Raw genomic sequence first — 18,169 nt, 5'->3', positions numbered from 1 at the left:
TTTACCAAAGGTCAGTGGAAATGATTCAGCAGTTTATTCTTCCAGGTTTTTTTTTTTTTTTTTTTTTTTTTTTTTTTTGGTTCTTTTTTTCGGAGCTGGGGACCGAACCCAGGGCCTTGCGCTTCCCAGGCAAGCGCTCTACCACTGAGCTAAATCCCCAACCCCCCAGGTTTTTTTTTTAATTCAAGGAAATGAAACGCTAAGTTCACACAAAAGCTCATATACAACTTTTTCTTTGGTTTTTAAAATTATATAGGGGTTGGGGATTTAGCTCAGTGGTAGAGCGCTTGCCTAGGAAGCGCAAGGCCCTGGTTCGCTCCCCAGCTCCGAAAAAAAGAACCAAAAAAAAAAAAAATTATATATACATGGGGTTGGGAATTTAGCTCAGTGGTAGAGCGCTTGCCTAGCAAGCGCAAGGCCCTGGGCTCGGTCCCCAGCTCCGAAAAAAAGAAAAAAGAAAAAAAATTATATATACATACACATATGTACGTATAAACATAATATATATCCATATATGCATGCATATAGTTTTTCTTTTTATGTATATATAAATATATATTTATTTATTTTTATTTATTTTAGTACACTGTAGCTGTCTTCAGACACACCAGAAGAGGGCATCAGATCTCATTATAGATGGTTGTGAGCCACCATGCGGTTGCTGGGAATTGAACTCAGGACCTCAGGAAGAGCAGTCAGTGCTCTTAACCACTGAGCCCTCTCTCCAGCCCCATATATAGTCTTTAAAGAGCCTCATCTATCTGAGGTTGGTTACAACTCATTATGTAGTTGAGGGTGACTTTTACTTCTGATTCTTTGACCTACCCCTACTAAGTGCTGGGATGACAGGCTTGCACAATCCCACCATGATTAGGTGGTGCTGAAGCCCTCTACGGACTCCAGCCCTGAAGGAGAGTTTAGAGTTGTTCTGTTGTAAGTGACAGAATACAGAAACAATCCAAATGTCCCTGAAGTGTGGAATGGACAAAGAACTGAGCTGAGGGGGTTGGGGATTTAGCTCAGTGGTAGAGCGCTTGCCTAGGAAGCGCAAGGCCCTGGGTTCACCTCTGGAAAAAAAAAAAAAGAACCAAAAAAAAAGAAAGAACTGAGCTGAGATCTCCTGGTAATGGATGAATGTCAGCTGGTGAAAGTAGCCAGACTCAGGGCCACACACCGTGATTCTACGTGTGTGACACAGCTACAAAGAGAGCACTGGAGGAAGAGAACCATGAAAGAGCTGGAGAGATGGCTCAGCGGTTAAAAGCATGCACTGGCTGTTCTTCCAAAGGACCTGGGTTCAACTCATATGGGGGCTTACAACCATTTGAACTCCAGTTCCAGAAGGTTCAGTATCCTCTTTGGCCTCCTTCTTTAACAGAGTCCCAGGCCTTAATAGACCCCCAGACCTTAGCATGACTGACTCCATAATGGAAGTCACGTAGACAGCTCAGCTGGCCACAGTGAAAACAAAGACCTAATCCATCGAAGTCCAGAGTTCTGGGAAAGTCTCTGAACGTACTAACCTTGCCTTTTGTCTTCGATAATTCGACTTCTGGCTAGCTGTTCTTGCTAAGTGAAATATGTCAACCCAGAATATGGCTTTTGTGTTAAAAAGCTCACCCCGAGAATGGCTTGGTTGTGACCCCTGGTTCCCGAAGACCCAGTGGCTAATAAAGACTTTTGATTGGCTCAACCCCATGTTCAAGCAACCTTCTCTGGTTGATATCCCATAATACTCCAGCACCAGAAAACATACCAGTGGTTACCAGAGGCCTTTGGGAGAGGAGGTGACAGAGTACGATGAGATTCTTCTGTGTCTTGTTTGTGGAGGTGACTGCCAGACTGTATGCAATTTGCAAAGCCATCAGAGCTGCACGTTAAAATAGGTGACCTTGCTGAGTGTGACGATTTGAGAAGATTGTTTCATGCTGGAGGCTAGCCTGGACTATACAGTGAGTTCCAGTCTAGCTTGGGCACATTTCCAAAACAAAGAAGAAAAAGTAATAATTGAAAGACAGCCACATCATGGTGACTCAGCGTTTCATAGGCTAAGGCTAAGGTAAAGGGCGGGGTGTAGCTCAGACGGTAAAGCTCTTGCCTAACTCACATAAAGGTCTAGGTTTGGTCCCCACACCATAGAAATTGACAAATGTGACAGGGGACACCTGCAACCCAGCATCTGGGATGTAGAAGTAGAGGGATCAAGACAGTATGGGCTATGTAAGACTCTGTCTCAAATCACCCACAACAAAGAGTGCCCTTGTAGCTGTGTGGTGGTGGTGCAAACCTGTAATCCCAGTCCTCCATGGGAGGCAGAAGCAGGCAGATCTCTGTGAGTTTGAGGCTAGCCTGGTCTACTGAGTGAGTTTCGGGGCAGTCAGGGCTACACAGAGAAACCCTGTCTCAAACCAAAAGGGAAAAGAAGTGCCCGCATAAATAAAAAATGAGGGGTTGGGGATTTAGCTCAGTGGTAGAGCGCTTGCCTAGCAAGCGCAAGGCCCTGGGTTCGGTCCCCAGCTCAAAAAAAAAAAAAAATAAAAAATAAAAATAAATAAATAAATAATAAAAATAAAAAATGAGATTCAGGGACTATAGCTCAAGAGCTGGCTTGCCTAGCACAAAGCTTCTTAAACTTTTCCAATTTCCACTTCTTTTGGTTAGAGGTTACTCAGTTCCAGTTACATGGGTGTATAAAAACAGGGATACAAAGAAAACACTCACCAATAAGTCCTAAGGAAAAATACTGTAGCTGGGTATGGTGTGTCACGCTTGTAAGCCCAGAACTTTGGACATCCAGTCAGGAGGAATGGAAGTTCAAAGTCTTCCTCAGTTACACAGTAAGTTGCAGGCCATTGTAGAACTTCATCAGACCCTGTCTCGGAAAAGGAAAAAAAAAAGAAAAAGAAAAAAAGGAAGGAAGGAAGGAAGGAAGGAAGGAAGGAAGGAAGGAAGGAAGGAAAGCAAGAAAACAGTCTTTCATACTTTAAAACCAATTAGTGGTGGCTGGAGAGACTGCTGAACCCTTACAGGACTAAGCACTGCGCCTACTGCTAAGCAGACAACCTAAGTTTGATGCTAAGAATCCATGTGGTGGAAAGAGAGAACTGACTCCTGAAAGCTGTCCTTTGAGCTGTGTGAGCAAGTGTGCTTTAGTACACACACACACACACACACACATCCATACACATTCACACAACCATGCAAGCATACATGCACACACAGACACAGACATACATATACACACATACACACACACACACATCCGTACACATCCGTACACATTCACACAACCACACAAGCATGCATGCACACAGACACAGACATACATATACACACATACACACACACACATACACAACACGCTCACATACATACACGTTCATACAAGCAGGCATGCATACACTAACACGTTAACTCATACATGTGCACATGTACACACTCATACATACACACACACACTCACACACATAGTCACATACACACACACACACACACACACACACACACAAACTAAATAGATGTGAAATCAAAAAACCTACCATTTATTAAAGACTATGCCAGCCAAATGGTGGAGGCACACACCTTTAATCCCAGCACCCAGGAGGCAGAAGCAGGAGAACCTCTGGGTTCAAGGCCAGGCTGGTCTTCAGAGTGAGTTCTAGGACAGCCAGGGCTACACAGAGAAACTATGTCTGGAAAAAAAATAAAAAGACCATGCTAATGAGGTAGACAGTAGATGTACTTGTTAACTTTCCAATAAAGAATAAAACCTTGGCTGACTATTTGATACTCTCAACTCACAGCATCTTTTCAATGCTTTTCAGAACTGATCAATATTTTGATTTTATGTCCCACTGCTGAGAATGTTGATTTGCATAAATGCTTGGTACAAAATGACAAAACTGATTTTTAGGGCCATTTGAGAACGTGTGGGAAATTCTTTTGTAATCCCAAGCCAAAATTTTAACAATTTTGAAAGACAAAATTCAGGTTAGCAACTCAAACAGCAATTTTAAAGTTAAAACACAGTAACAATCTACTCCAAAGATACACTAATTTTATATTGTATTGAGGAATAGGGAGAAAATTTTGTAAGTATTTCTTTTCTGTGATTAAGGTATTACATTTCTCTTTTTGAAAATTTGCCTTTATGGGGTGCTGGAGGGATGGCTCAGCGGTTAAGAGCACTGACTGCTCTTCCAGAGGTCCTGAGTTCAATTCCCAGCAACCATATGGTGGCTCACAACCATCTGTAATGGGATCTGACACTTCTTCTAGTGTGCTGGAAGAAAGCAACAGTGTATCACATACATAAAATAAATAAATCTTTTTTTTTAAAGATTTATTTATTTATTATATTATATAAGTACACTGTAGCTGTCTTCAGACACACCAGAAGAGGGCATCAGGTCTCATTACAGATGGTTGTGAGCCACCATATGGTTGCTGGGATTTGAACTCAGGACCTCTGGAAGAGCAGACAGTGCTCTTAACCACTGAGCCATCTCTCCAGCCCTAAATAAATCTTTTTAAAAGTTTATTTTTAATAGGGGATGAGAGGATGGCTCAGCAGTTCAGAGCATTCTCTGCTCTTCCAGGCATCCTGAGTACAATCCCAGCAACCACATGGTGGCTCACAACCATCTGTAATGGGATCTGCTGCCCTCTTCTGGCGTGCAGGTGTACATGCAGGTGGAGCACCCAGATACATAAAATAAATCTTTTTTTTTTTTTTTTTCTTTTCTTTTTTTTCGGAGCTGGGGACCGAACCCAGGTCCTTGCACTTGCTAGGCAAGCGCTCTACCACTGAGCTAAATCCCCAACCCCTAAAATAAATCTTTAAAAAGAGAAATGGGTTTTCTTGTCTTGAGAGAGAGAGAAACCTTGTCTTGAGACAGAAGACAGAGAAAAGAGAGACAGAGAAAGAGAGAGAGAATGAAGTTCTAACCACTGAGCCACTGAGCCACCTTTCTAGCCCAAGATTTTTTTTTAAAGATTTATTTATTATACACAAGTACACAGTACTTATTTTCAGACACACCAGAAGGGGGCATCAGATCTCATTACAAATGGTTGTGAGCCACCATGTGGTTGCTGGGAATTGAACTCAGGACCTCTGGAAGAGCAGTCAGTGCTCTTAACCACTGAGCCATCTCTCCAGCCCCCGAGATTTTTTTTTTTCTTTTTTTCGGAGCTGGGGACCGAACCCAGGGCCTTGCGTTTGCTAGGCAAGCGCTCTACCGCTGAGCTAAATCTCCAACCCCGTGCTAAATCCCCAACCCCATTTTTTTTTAATGCATGTAAATACACTGCCATTGTCTTCAGACACACCAGAAGAGGGCATCAGATCCCATTCCAGATGGTTGTGAGCCACCATGTGGTTGCTGGGAATTGAACTCAGGACCTCTGGAAGAGCAGTCAGTGCTCTTAACCGCTGAGCCACCTCTCCAGCCCCTTTTTTTTTTTTTTTTTTAAATTTTTGAGATAGAATTTCACTGCATAGACTGTGCTGGAACTCACTCTGTAGACCAGGCTGATCTCGAACTCACAGAGATCCACCTGCCTCTACTTTCTGGGTACTGGTATTAAAGGCATGCACCACCACACAGCTTCTAGAACCTGTTTCTCAATCATGAGTACTGGAGTTTGGATCACGGCATCCACGTGGTATAGCACACAATAGCTGTAACTCCAGCTCCGAAGGATACGGCTCCCTCTCTTGACCTTTGTGCATGCCACCCCACTCACACGTGTGTGCATGCACACACCGGGACACACATGCATAAGCAAACACAGACATAAAATAAATCGTTTGCCTCATTTGTTTTGAGGTAAGGTCTTGATGGGTAACCTTGGCTGGCCTCAAGCTCATGCAGATCCACCGATGTTTGCCTCCCAAGTGCTAACAGTGGAATGCCACCACATCTTTTAAAAAAAAAAAACAACTTTGCATGTTCAGTAAAAACACCGCCATTCGCTATCTACAGCAGGCTGGAGTCTAAGCTAAGGCTTTTCAGGCGGTGTTTCTGGGGTTGAGTGATGTGGTTTAAAGAGCCGGACTGCTTCTACCTGAGGTGGATCTCTGTGCATTTGAGGTTACATCTGTGTACCGGGTCTGCATTGTGAATTCCAAGACAGCCAGAACTAGAGGGTAAGACCCTGCCTTTAATAATAATGATAATAATAATAATAATAATAATAATAATAATAATAATAATAAAGTATCTGATAAGACACAGATAACCATTCTGATTAAGTCAACTAGGAGTACATGAGTCAGGCTGGAGAGATGGCTCAGCGGTTAAGAGCATTGACTGTTCTTCCAGCAGCCACATGGTGGCTCACAACTCTGTGATGGGATCTGATGCCCTCTTCTGGTGTGTCTAAAGAGAGTGACAGGGTACTCACATGCATAAAATAAATAGGCAAATCTTTTTAAAAAAAAAAAAGAAAGTAGGGGCTGGAGAGATGGCTCAGCAGTTGGGAGCACTGACTGCTCTTCCAGAGGTCCTGAGTTCAATTCCCAGCAACCACATGGTGGCTCACAACCATCTGTAATGGGATCTGATGCCCTCTTTTGGCCTGCGCGTGTACATGCACATAATAAATCTTTAAAAAAAGTAAAAAAGAAAGTAAATGAGTCTTTTATTGGCTAGTGACTAAGAATGGGTTCATAGCTCAGAGTTACAGTTTTTTTTTTCTTTTCTTTTTTTTTTTTTTTTTTTTTTTGGAGCTGGGGACCGAACTCAGGGCCTTGCTCTTGCTAGGCAAGCACTCTACCACTGAGCTAAATCCCCAGCCCCTAGTTACAATGTTTTTAAAGGCAAATACCATAATTTAGTTCCATGTTAAATGAGGGACAGAGGGCTGGAGAGATGGCTCAGCGGTTAAGAGCACCCGACTGCTCTTCCAGAGGTTATGAGTTCAATTCCCAGCAACCACATGGTGGCTCACAACCATCTGTAAAGAGATCCGATGCCCTCTTCTGGTGTATCTGAAGACAGCTACAGTGTGTACTTATAAATAATAAAGAAATAAAATCTTTAAAAAAAAAAAATGAGGGACAGAGTAGCTTTGAAACACTTATTCCTGGCAAAGCATAGTAGTTTTTTTTTCATATTATTTCAGACATTAGATGGCAGCTATTTTTTTTTTTTTTACTTGTAACGTCTTGAGTTAATCTTAAGTTTGGGGAAACAATCATTATTTTGGTAAATACATCTGGACCATGGTCAATGTCATGGAAAGCTCAAATGTGTTGCCAGGCAACATTACTATTGAGGGGGCGAGGGCTGAGAACCATCTAAGCCAGAGGTTCTCGTGGGTCACCATCCCTTTGGGATGTTGAAGGACATCAACAGAGGTCACATATCAAATATTCACATTACAGTCAGTAGCAGAATTACAGTTATGGAGAAGCAATGAAATAATTTGAGGGTTGGGGGTTACCATATTAGGAAGGGGAGAACCACTGGTCTAAGCAAACACAAAATGGAATCAGGACAAGATGGTGTTACCTTACATACTGGGTCCTGAACTCCATCAGCTGAGCTATAATCCAAATCCTATTTTGGCTTTTGAAACAGCCTTTTCTATGGGCTTAGTAGACCTGTTGTCCCTATGTTCCCAGGCCAGCCTTGAACTTGCATCGATTCTCCTGCCTCTGTTTCTGGAGTGCTGGAACCACAGGGGGAGGCCAGTACAGCCTGTGCTATTTGCTCCGTGCTGGCCTACTACTCGCTATAGAACCCCACTCAACTTTGAACTGTGGACACCTCGGCCTCCAGAGCACAGGGATCACAAGCAAGAACCAGCCCCTGACTTCAGCTCTTTAAAAGGTTATGATGAGAAAACCTTATCTATTTATCCCCACGTCCCAGTTTCCTACAGTCTTCATTTGGTGGGAATCCAAATTCCCTACTGTTTAAATGTTCTCAAAGATTGCCTGTAGTAGACGTTTGCTGTTCAAGTGTCGCTCCACCTTCGATTCTCTGAACTGCCTGAAAGTTTGAGGGATGTATCTTCTCCTGGATTAATAAAAGTCAAGACCAACAAGCCCTCTCTGCTGTCCTTCCACAGGGACCCTTTTTTTTTTTTTTTTTTTTTGGTTCTTTTTTTCGGAGCTGGGGACCGAACCCAGGGCCTTGCGCTTCCTAGGCAAGCGCTCTACCACTGAGCTAAATCCCCAACCCCTCCACAGGGACCCTTACTAGAACTCCCGGTGACCTCAATTCAGAGACAGCACCCCAGGGTTCACCAACCTGCTAAACTCCTTCTAGAAGGGTACAGAGACCCCAGGACAGCTCAGGAATAGGCCAGAGAGAGGCAGAAGCCTAGAGGTGTCAGCGACTTCTGACCTCTTAACTCATGGGGACCTGCCACCGACTTCCAGGTGGCTCAGTTGTAGAGGGTTCTCAGGTGTGCAGAAGTCTTGTGCACTGGCCAACACTTTCCTGCCCTTTCTCCGCTAGCCCCGCCTCCTGTGGGAGTGGTCAAGGAACGCTACTTAGTGAGGAGACATCCTAGGCCGCCTGGGGCTCTGGCTGGGCCTCAGAGACTGCCAGATGACTGTCGCTGTCATCCCGGTACAGCTTCTTCCAGCTCCTGGGGCTGTGATGGCACCTTGTTCACCCAAAAGCTTGAGAACCACAAACTCCCCAGGCTGGCTGTACACAATTCTGCAGTTTCCACATTTCTAGAAAAGTGGTCTAGGACCCTCCCCCACAATAGACCAACCCAGGCTCCGCCAAATTCCTGTGGCTAGCCTGCCTCTAGGGCATTGAGAACATTGGGAATCTCACACCTTGCAGCCTCTCCCCAACTAGTCCCTAGCAGGTAGGTGTCTCTGAACCCCTGAGCTCCCTGTTTTAGGAATCAGCAGAATCCAGCACAACCCTGAGAAGACTTTGGACCAGGCAATAGCTGCTTCTCACTGCAGCCTGGCTCAGGGCCTTGGACTTTGCTCCCAAGTTAGGGTGCCTGTTGCTTTAGCAGTGGGTTCAGCTTTCCCAACGGGCGTCCCCACAACTGGGACAATATGGAAATGAGATGATGTAGCCCGCGGAAGTCTCTTCTTCCACCGCAGCTGGCTTTGTAATGGTATTTAGAAGGCAAGAGGGAAGCTTGGTTCCACACAGAGGTAACAGGCATTGTTGCTTTAAATGTTGAGGGTCTGACTTTTTTTTTTTTTTTAAAGATTTATTTATTATGTATACAGCGTCCCACCTGCATGTACACGTGCAGGCCAGAAGAGGGCACCAGATTTCATTATAGATGGTTGTGAGCCACCATGTGGTTGCTGGGAATTGAACTGATGACCTCTGGAAGAGCAGACAGTGCTCTTAACCTCTGAGCCATCTCTCCAGCCCGAGAGTCTGACTTTTGAGATATTTGTTTTAGGTATATTTAACTACAGGGGAACATCGGGAAAACTTTCCTTTTGATAACTCAATCCCAGGTGCACAACAAAGCACGCATAAGTCTCCTTAAGAAACAAAGTAAGCTAAATGAGGATTAGAAGTGTCTACATCAAAGGTCTTTGTAAGGTCCGTGTGACACATTTCATAAAGACAGGCTCTACAGCCAGGAAGTATGGCACATGCCTTTAGTCCCAGCACTGAGAGTGAGTCCCAGGACAGCCAGGCTACACAGAGAAACTCTATTTCAAAAATAAATAAATAATAAAATAAAATAAGTTTTTTTTTAAAATTTTTTTCTTTTCTTTTTTTTCTTTTTTTCGGAGCTGGGGACTGAACCCAGGGCCTTGCCCTTGCTAGGCAAGCGCTCTACCACTGAGCTAAATCCCTAACCCCTGAATAAGTTTTTAAAAAAGGTAGGTTCTACAGTTTTATAGATTGATGGAGAAAAAAGAAGTTTATAATAAGGGTCTAGGGGAAGAGGGGCCAGTGTAGCCCCCAAAACATAGATAGCAGGAAGTTCACCAGGCTGGAATGCACAACTGCTCCAAGCCTTCTTGACAGATAACGGGTTATTAATTTCTTTTCTAGAATGAACACCCCCCACACCTCCACTTGAGCGCTAGCAATTCAGGTTCTCCTGGTGCTTATCAGGAAGCACAAAGACCTCCATGCCTCCCACAGTAACTGACGTCTCTGCCAGACTCCTGGGGAAAGCACATGACCGACAACATTAAAGCACAGGCAGGGGGATTCTGAGTTCAAAGCAAAGAGGAAGCTTAGGAAGGATGTGGAGAAAAGGCAGGAGGAGGAAAGACAGAGAGAAAACAAGAAAAGTTCTAGAGGCCTTGGAGACAGGGACAAAGGCAACAAAGTGGCAATACTGAGAGGAGTGGGTGTGGGCTCCTTAAAGCTCAGGGCAATAGGCGTGGGGGAGAGCGAGAAGGGAATGGTCTTCAACAGACTGTGCCATCGGAAATGTTTGCATGTACAGGAAGGGTCAAAACTGTTGTCTGCTGCTCTGCTCGGCACTAATCTATTTGTCTATTTTACATTTCTTTATTTAATGGATCTGAGTGCATGCACACAGGACACAATGTATACATGTGATGGAGAAACCAGCCAGCTTCTGTCTTAGCCTTACAGTACTGACAAACTAGGCTCCTTCCTGTTTAAGACTAAACCTCTGTTTCACAAGTATCTGACTATTCACCACCTGTACCCTGAATTATGGATGGTTCTATACTGCCTGGCCCAGAAATGGTCACCATGTCTTTGTTTCAAAAAGGTTTTGCTTGTACAACCATCTTGCAACCCTAGCTCTGTTTCAAAATGTTATATGACCACCTATGACCTCCTCGTTATGACTACCTTTTGTTATGACAACCTGTTGTTATGACAACCCGTTGTTATGGCTACCTGTTGTTATGATGACCTTATTATGTCCATCTTGGAGAGACCAACTTGTTACACTTACGATTCTGCTCCTGTAACCCTGCCTATTTCACCAGCCAAATCCCCCATCTGGAAATCCCCTACCCCTGAGCTATAAAAGCCTGTCTTCCTCACATCCAACGCTGACCTCTCAAACCCCACCTTAGCAGGAGACAGCCCATGTAGAGGAATAAAGAGTGCTTGCCTTAATTAATTCGGCCATGATGATTTAGGTCGGTGGTCTTTCTCCTCCCACCTTGCATGCAGCACCAGTGGGCTTTGCCATGAACACCTCAGACCCCTTACCCACATGAGTTTGAATTCACATCCAGTCGTTGTGTGTTTAAAAACCTGTGACTGTCGTCAAATTTTCACAGCCCTCACATTCAGTCATGATACCCTATATGAAGTTGGGATATACAATCTGAAAAGCCGTAGCTTTGGCTAAGGAGATGGCTCAGGGTGAAGAGCCCTCGCTTCTCTTGCAGAAGTCCCAAGTTTGGTTCTCGGTGTTCGTCAGATGGCTCACAGATCCTTTAACACCAGGGGAACTCGATGCTTTCTGGCTTCCTAGTATCTGAACTTGTTTATTCACATACCCACATACAGACACAGGGACATACACGTAATTAAAATTAAAAATAAGGGGGTTGGGGATTTAGCTCAGTGGTAGAGAGCTTGCCTAGGAAGTGCAAGGCCCTGGGTTCGGTCCCCAGCTCCGAAAAAAAGAACCAAATAAATAAATAAATAAATAAATAAATAAAATAAAAATAAAAATAAATCTTGAAAGAAAATGAAGGTGTGGCTTGGTATGTGTGATACCTTGTGTTTGGCACACAAGCATTGAAAAAAAATAGGGTGGTGGTGGTGATGTGAATGCACGCCTTTGATCCCAGCACTTAGGAGGCTGTGAGTGTTGGAGGCCAGACTGGTCTAGAGAGAGAGTTCGAGAACAGTCAGAACTACACAATGAAATCCTGCCTCAAAGAAACAAACACATCAACCAAAGAGTATACAGGGCTGGACTTACCCCTACCCTACCCATATGTAGCAGATGTGCAGCTTGGTCTTCACTGGGGTCCCCCAAGAACTGGAGCAGGGGGGGCTATCCCTGTCTTCATTGCCTGCCTGTGGATCTGTTCTCCTAACTGGGTTGCCTTGTCTGGCCACTGTGGGAGAGGATATGCCAGGTCCTGCAGTGACTTGATCTGCTAGGGTGGGTTGATACCAGGGGGGCTTCCCCTTTCTCAGAGGAGAGCACTAGTGGGAGGAGCTGTGCACAAAGGGTCTGGGAGGAGAGGGGAGCTGTGATCAGGATGTAAGGTGAAGAAATAACAAAGTTAATGGAGGAAAACAAACAAAAAATAAAAGATATCTGATACAAATCTTTTGAAGTTAATTATATACTTAGTTGATGGCTTGGCAAGGTCATCTGCTGATATTTATTTACATAAAGTCAACAAAAATGATTCAGCAAAGTCTCTCATCTGATTTATCAAAAGTTGATGGAAATGTTTCCGCAAACCCATTCTTGCAATCTTGTTCGTTCTTTTTTTTTTTTTAATAAATCTTTTTCTTAATTTCATGTATATGAGTACCCTGTCGCTGTCTTCAGACACACCAGAAGAGGGCATCAGATCCCATTACAGATGGTTGTGAGCCACCATGTGGTTGCTGGGAATTGAACTCAGGACCTCTGGAAGAGCAGTCAGTGTTCTTAGCCACTGAGCCATCTCTCCAGCCCCTTGGAGTCCCTTCTTAATCCAAACTCTCCTAATAGCCTTCCGGATGTCAATGGCATGAAGGTTAGTCACTTTGTTGTTATCATGGAGAAGACAAATGACCTCTAGTTCTACCATAAATGTTAGGGCCAGCCAGATGGCTCGGCAGGTAAAGGTGCTTGCTGCCAACGCTAATGAGCTGAGTTTGATCCCCAGGACCCACCCACAGAGTGGAAGGAGAAGATCAGCTCCTGTAAGCCGTGCTCTGACCTCTACCTGCTGCCAAAGCACACACGCACACCCTTGATTCCAGTAGTTGGGAAACAGAGGCAGGGTGGTTTCTATGAGCTCAAGGCCAGCATGGAAATGAAAAATAAAACTGGATGTGGTAGCATACACAGGTAGCATACCCGCAATTCTGGCACACAGTGAACTGAGACAGGAGGATCACGGGGAACTCTATGCTAGCTTGAGCTACAGAGTAAGAGTAAAGCCCTAGCTCCTAAAATAAAATGGACTGTTAAACCACCTGGGAAGGAAGGGGAGCAGGAAGGGGGAAGCCCAGAGTGATGGGGGTGGGGTGGCCATGAATGAAGTAAAATACACACTGAAGAAAACGTCTCTGTGGGACTCACTGTTTTGTATATGATTGTTGAGAGCGATGTGCTTAAAACCCTCCATTATTGATGTTAATATTATAGTTAGAGTTAAGTATGGCTGGGTTTGGTTGGGGATTTAGCTCAGTGGTAGGTAGAGTGCTTGCCTAGCAAGCGCAAGGCCCTGGGTTCGGTCCCCAGCTCCGAAAAAAAGAAAAAAAAAGTATGGCTGGGCTCATGGAAAATCCCCAGCCAGCTGCAGAAGACTAATACAAAGCTGGTAGTCAGGATGTCTAATGATGTGACACACTTGTGACCTTTCTGAGAAACCAGCATCCTGTTGATGTCAGCTGACCAAAGGAGCCAGTGTCCTTGGCTTGCATAGATGTTTCCCACTTCCCCCCTCCCTCTGTTACCCCTGCTATGGTATAAATTCAGCCTTGGGAAAAAATAAAATTTGTCGCCTTGATCAGACTCTTGTCTTGGCATCCTTCTTCGTGTCTCTTGTCCCCCATTCTCTTCCAGGTACCATCTGGACCCTCGTTGACTGTCCTGCAGGCCGGGACATATGATCTGAAATTTAATTAAGCAGAAGTAGGGACTCGGGATGTATTCAGCTCTGTCCTTAGTACACACAAAGTCCTGGGTTTGATCTCAAACAATGCATAAATGGGGTGGGGTGTTAGGGGCTTAAGGGGTGGCCCCCTTCTACAATCCCAACACTCTGGAAACAAGAATGGAAGAATCAGAAGTTCCTGGCCATCCTTGGCTACACAGTAAAGGTAAGGACAGTCTTTTAAGAGACCCTGGCTGCAAGGAAAGGAGGGAGGGAGAGAGGAAAGGGGGGAGGGAAGAAGGGAAAAGAAGAAGAGTAGAGAGATAGATTAGCAATTAAAAGTGCTTGCTGTTCTTCCGGAAGCCCTTGGGTTCGAGTCCCAGCCGCCACATGGCAGCTAACTGCTAGTTGTATCTGTAACTCTAGTTGCAAAGGATCTGATGCCCTCTTTTGGCCTCCGCAGGCACAAGCTGGGATGTGGTGTCCATATAGACACACAACCAAAACACCCGTACCCATTTTTAAAAAAAAATTCTGACACCACAGGGCACACGCTGTAATCTCAGCTCTCCCACTGCAACATGATTGGCTGAGAATCTCAGGAAGCAGGGTGGTGGGCTAGCCTGGTGTACATACCACAGCTAGTAAAGAGACTGTGCCTCTCAAGGATGGCAAGAATGGTTGAGGTTGTCCTCCGACTCGCACGTGCCAGTATCCTAACTAATAGCCTGGGGTCACAGCCCTCCTGAGACATTCTTTTCCTGGGGCATGTGTTAGAGGCAAAGCTCCAGAGAGCCATTGCCTTGGATACAGCAGCAGTGGAGAGGGTCCCTGTCCCTAAAGGGTAAGCAAATACATATTCATAAATGCAAAAGATGCCATGGGGAACCCCTAGGGCTTGTCTTGGATTGGAACCTCCCTTAGTGTGCCACAGTAGTTTATGGCTCAATTTACACAGCTTTACCTAAGAATTTGGGGGAGGGAGGGCATTGAAACAGGGTTTCTCTGTATAGCCCTCCCTGCCTGTCCTGGAACTCACTCTGTAGACCAGGCTAGCCTTGTGTTGGGAGCCATTCACCGCTTCTCTGAAGCAGAGGGAAAGGGAGAGAGAGAGAGAGAGAGAGAGAGAGAGAGAGAGAGAGAGAGAGAGAGAGAGAGAGAGAAAGTCTGCCTGCCAGGCAGAGTCGAGACAGGTTAGGGCCTGTTGGACATCTGCTGGCCTGCTGAGGTGTGGAAGGAGACGAGGAGGTGCGCCTGAGGCTCAAGGCGAGGAGCTGAAGATTCTACTGATCTTGGTGGAAGGGACAGAGAAGTTTTGGGGATGGGACCAAATGTCTTGTGTATTTTTTAGCAAATTGATTCTGTCAGCTTGTGGCTTTGCCTCCCGCTGTACTGAAGTATAAGGAGGCCATGAGGAATACTCTTCCTGCTGGCATGGTGTAGACCTGCAGCCCTCCCCTACCTGTCTCTGCCATCTCTTTTCTATCTTTCCTATAATCATCCTCTCTGCACCCTCGGAGGACTGTTTGACTTTGCACGAGCAGGGCCAGTGCAGCCTCAAACTCAGAGATCCACCTGCCTCTGCTTCTCAAGTGCTGGGATTAAAGGCGTGCGCCACTACCCCGCTCAGAAAGAATCTATTGAAGATGCTCATGGATGAGAGTCAGACACAGTTTCTCTTTGCTAGGGTCTATGAGTAGAAGGGCTCAAAGGACATGCACTGTTCAGTCACAGGAAGTTTGCTTGTAACTTCAGAAGACAGCAAAAGCCAGGAGCCGAGAGCCAGTTTCCCACCTAGCTATGTTGGCATCATAAACCCCTGTGAGCCTCCCAGGGTTTAAAGGAAGCCAAGGACCTGAAAGCAGAATTGATTCCCCACCGCCCATCTCACCCTCTGAGCTTTCTCTTGCAGGAGGCCTTTGAGGAGAAGGGGAGCGGGTACTGGGGAGAGAAATTGGTAAAAGTAGGACTAGTAGGAGAGGAGGGAGGGACAGGGGGATGGGGGAAAGGGAATATAAAGTAAATAAATGAACGAATGAATACATAAACAAATATCGTGATGTCTGTTCGTCTGTTGCTTGAACTTGGAAACTATTTCCCCAGTACTAATCAAAGGTGTCTTCCATCGGACTCAGGAAGACAAAGCAAAGCTTTGGGAAGTTCATTTCATCGATTATAAGGCGTGGTTCAGCAGTGCTGAATGCCTGCTGCAGGATCTTTATGAACGCTCACATCCTAACAGCGTATAACCTGCTGGGTGTCTGTTGTGTACCTGCAACCCCAGCTCTGAAAGGTATAGAAACAGGATGATTGCTGGCTGTCAGCCCACCTGAAAAAACACCAGCTACAGATTCAGAGAGAGACTCTGCCTCAAAGGAATTTAGGGAGAAATCCAGGAGGACAGAGATCCCTTCTTCTGGCTTCTGCACGTATGCACACATATGTTTACCTGTGCACGCGTGTTTACCTATTCTGGACAAGGAAGCTGCACTTGCTGATCTTTGCACACACTCACACTCAGACTCCCAAGGAAAACTTTGCCATCCTGAGCTGGGTCCATACATGTAACGGAGCTTTGCCAATATCTCTAGGCCGATTGGTCTTGGGACGCTTTACAAACAGAGCTCATGTCAAAATACCATTACCTCATGACTTCACCCACTCAGGGCTTCCTCCATCCTGACACATCGAAGCTGTGAACCACTGCATTGTCACTGATAAACATTGAAACTGGACAAAAAAAGTCAGCCGGAAATCTTTCATTCTTGTGTTTGTCTACTAGCACGGTGGATTAGCATTTGGGCTATTATGAATAGGGCTGCTGTGAACACAGGGGAGAAAGATTTTGTGGGGCCAGAGGTTTTCCCATCTTTCAGGGCTGTAGATAAGGGATGAAATTACTGGGTCATTTTAGAGGGTTACTGTATTGGCTATCTATCTATCTATCTATCTATCTATCTATCTATCTATCTATTATCTATCTATCTATCTACCTATCTATCTGTCTGTCTGTCTGCCTATCTACCTATCTATCATCTATAATCTATCTATCTATCTATCTATCTATCTATCTATCTATCTATCTATCATCTATTTATCTATCTATCTATCATCTATAATCTATCTATCTATCATCTATCTATTATCTATTATCTCTCTGTCTGTCTATCTATCATCTATCTATCTATCATCTATGTATCTATCATCTATGTATTTATCTATCATCTATCTATCATCTATGTATCTATCATCTATGTATCTATCTATCATCTATCTATCTATCATCTATCATCTATGTATCTATCTATCTATCATCTATCTACCTATCTATCTATCATCTATCATCTATATATCTATCATTCATCTATCACCTATCATCTATGTATCTATCTATCATCTATCTATCATCTATCTATCTATCTATCTATCTATCTATCTATCTATCTATCTACCTATCTATCTATCTAGGAGGAAGTATCTCACTTTAACCCAGGCTGGACTTGAAATCATAGCAATCCTCCTGCTCCAGCCTCCCAAGTGCCGGAATTACAGGCATGTACAACCTTCTTCCTCCTCTTCTTCCTCCTTCCCTTCCTTCTCCCCTTCCTCCTCCTCCTCTTCTTCTTCCTCCTCCTACCAGAGAGGGTTTCTCCATGCAGTCCTGGCTGTCTTGGAACTTGATCTGTAGACCCGGCTGGTCTTGAACTCAGAGATCCATCTGCTTCTTCCTCTGGAATGCTGGGATTAAAGGTGTCCCCCACCACACCTGGCTTAAGATCCTTTCTGTGCTCCTGCCAAACCAGAACACAGGCATGGCCGTGACATGCAAAAGGATGCTGGTGAGTTTCTGGACCTGTATGTGCCCTGGAAATGCTCTGAGAGCAACCAAGGACCTCCTGTCCATACATACGAAAGTGCTGAGGTTCACACGGTCATAGGCTGGTTTAACATCTATGCTGTCTGTGGGGTCATTACAGGATGAGCGCGTCAAATGATTCTATTCTCTGATTGGCTAAGGCTGATGGAACTGTCTCAAAGCCTTTTGAACAGAATAGATAAAGCATATATTTCATAAATAAAAGCGAGAAAGTAACTCTTGGGGTAAAAACCCACCCACCCATCTTTGTAAAAAGACTTTATTTATTTTTTTTAAAGGATTTATTGGGGGGTTGGGGATTTGGCTCAGTGGTAGAGCACTTGCCTAGCAAGCGCAAGGCCCTGGGGTTCGGTCCCCAGCTCCGAAAAAAAGAAAAAAAGATTTATTTATTTATTATATATAAGTACCCTGTAGCTGTTTTCAGACACACCAGAAGAGGGCATCAGATCTCATTACAGATGGTTGTGAGCCACCATGTGGTTGCTGGGATTTGAACTCAGGACCTCTGGAAGAGCAGTCAGTGCTCTTAACCGCTGAGCCATCTCTCCAGCCCTATTTTTATGTTTAAT

General features: G+C 44.7%; 1 long non-coding RNA gene and 1 pseudogene across 1 annotated transcript; one reads left to right on the top strand and one right to left on the bottom strand.

Moving 5' to 3' along the window:
- Window positions 1-572: 572 nt before the first annotated feature.
- Window positions 573-12,295, bottom strand: LOC134487025 (uncharacterized). The gene is made up of 3 exons (XR_010066710.1): window positions 8,262-12,295; window positions 2,722-2,872; window positions 573-1,964 (listed from the first exon to the last, which is right to left on the bottom strand). It is a non-coding gene; the product is annotated as an uncharacterized LOC134487025 (long non-coding RNA).
- A 5,251-nt stretch (window positions 12,296-17,546) lies between these two features.
- Rps21-ps9 (ribosomal protein S21, pseudogene 9) lies at window positions 17,547-17,782 on the top strand (annotated as a pseudogene).
- Window positions 17,783-18,169: the final 387 nt, after the last annotated feature.

Source organism: Rattus norvegicus, chromosome 5 (genome assembly GCF_036323735.1).
Source record: "Rattus norvegicus strain BN/NHsdMcwi chromosome 5, GRCr8, whole genome shotgun sequence".
In the NCBI taxonomy this organism is placed as follows: Eukaryota; Metazoa; Chordata; class Mammalia; order Rodentia; family Muridae; genus Rattus; species Rattus norvegicus.
The sequence above is the reverse complement of the archived record's forward strand: the minus strand, read 5'-3'. Positions and strand labels throughout refer to the sequence as shown.